The following is a 2,443-nucleotide window of genomic DNA, read 5'->3' on the forward strand; positions in this document are numbered from 1 at the left end:
TAATAGTTGAATGAGTACTCTGTTACGAAGGACAGTCACATTGCTCCTACATTAGTTGATTACAATTTATCATTAACACATGTACTCCTTATATTCCATTAGAAAGGATGTATTACTGTCAGGGTGTTGTTTAATTTGATAGTAATATTTGATATTGGTAGTTCTACAATGATAGTAATATATTAGAGAATATATGATATAAAAATATACTTACGGTGAGAAAAATAATTCTTGTTAAAATACTATTGGATACCAAAGCATCACCCATGTTTTGTAATAATTAAAAGTTCCACGGAGTACAAGGATCTAGATATGATAATGGCAATCATTTGATTACATATGATAATTATCATCGAGAGAAGGATAAAACATGAAGACAAATGATAAATAGATGGACAGTTTCATTTGCCTACCTTGTACAAGAATAGAAACTTTCATTACTCTTGACTGTAACATACCTACCATTAACATTATATATTGCATTAAAAAAGGTAGTGATATTTTGATTACATTACAGAGATGTAATTCTATCCTCACTGGAGTTGTGTTACTTGTTTTAATTTAGTGTTATCATATCCAATGAAGACACTGCTACATTAATAGTCTCTGCAATAATTATACATTAGTTCCAATGGAGACATCTATATTAGAGGCTTGATGAAAGAAGTCTAATACAACACACTTACAAAGGCTTTGTAATTAGAACATTCTAGATTGTTAATGAATAAAATATCCTGTGATAATTGCTGACTAACATGTTAGTATAAATTAAATAAAAAAAAAGCTGGTTAATTATATTATTAGTTTTGATGCCTCAAAGAAAATGAAATCATTATCTTCTTGTACAGCTGAGAGTTCTTTGGGATAATCACCAGTCTCACTGTTTGTACGAAAAAAAACTTGGTTGATGATGACGGCGAGAGAAGTTAGGTAATGAATTTGACTGATGAAAAGAAAATAATGAATAATACTAATAATTGTATATATTTAATTACTAACTGTTTGTATGCTAGTATCCTGTAATGGTTCAGGATATGTTCATCAGATTCATCATTTCTCTCACCATTACTAATATCTTGTTGACTTCTAATCTCCTTTCATTAGTTGTAGGTAACACATGTGATGAAGGAGACAGTGATCGAGGTTCCTATATAATTCATGAAAATAAATACCTTGCAAGGTCAAATTTGGATAGAGATTTAGGCATGCAAAGATCATTATCATGAACTACATTCTTTAATAAATTGACATCATTATGAATTGAAGGAAACAGGTTTCTTACCAGTTGGTTTGATGAATGTGCATCAGTAAATTACAGATGCAAATAGTTTCTTACTGGTAGGTTTGAAGCTGATCAGATGATCACATCATGTATACCGTGGGAAACCATAGGAGTTCAATGACAATGTACACTTGAGATGTAGATCATGGTCATTAATAACTCAAGTGGGTTTTTGAAAACAAGCTTATGATGTTATTGGATAGACTAAAATAAAAATGATTCACATAGTGTCGTATGACATTTGTCACAGCCCCTGATAATAGAACACCTGATTATTTTAATATTAGAAACAATATTAAAAAAATTTAATAGTTTAATATTAGCTTAGTTTTTTATTATTTCAAGTATAACTTATGATATTTTAATATAGTAAGGTGTTTAAATCGTCTTAGTGGATTAAGATGTATATTGTATCTCATTTTAAACTGAATTTCATTTTATTAGAAAAGATTATTATGTTGTGTGCATGCATATATAAAGTTAAGCATAAATAATATCATTTTGTTATGTTGTTAAATGAGGTTACTTTATAATTATTTTTAATAATAAATATTTAATAATAAAATTATTAATAATTAATAAAAAGCAACACTTAATAAGTACAAATATAATTGTAATATAATTGTCACTCTACAGGTACAGACAGTAATATTAATTATGAATAGTGTCTCTTGGTAACTAAGGGTATCTCATAATAAAACCTAATTTGTAGTAATAAAGTTATGTTATGTAATTAAAGCACTTACTAGTTAACTATAAGTATGTAATAGTATTATTATCTCTTGGTAACTGATGATCTCTCATAACAAGACCTACAATAAAGTCATATTATGTAATATATTATAAGAGTACTTACTGTCATGATAGTTCTCAGGAGAGTCAGGTAATGGTCCTTCATTATGATATCCTATCTGGTGTTGAGGTGATATCGATATTGGCCAACACCCTCTACTTCACTGGTACTGGTAGAGATGTTAGTCCTCCAGTGATCTCTTCAATATTGGACATTTGTTTGGTAGTATCTGATATCTTGTTAGTTTTAGCTGGTATAGGAGGTGGTATATCATCATCTTGTACATTAGCTGGTATAGGATGTGGTATATCATCATCTTGTAACATTAGCTGGTATAGGAGGTGGTATATCATCATCTTGTACATTAG

The sequence above is a fragment of the Gigantopelta aegis genome, unplaced genomic scaffold (assembly GCF_016097555.1).
Source record: "Gigantopelta aegis isolate Gae_Host unplaced genomic scaffold, Gae_host_genome ctg2162_pilon_pilon, whole genome shotgun sequence".
NCBI lineage: Eukaryota > Metazoa > Mollusca > Gastropoda > Neomphalida > Peltospiridae > Gigantopelta > Gigantopelta aegis.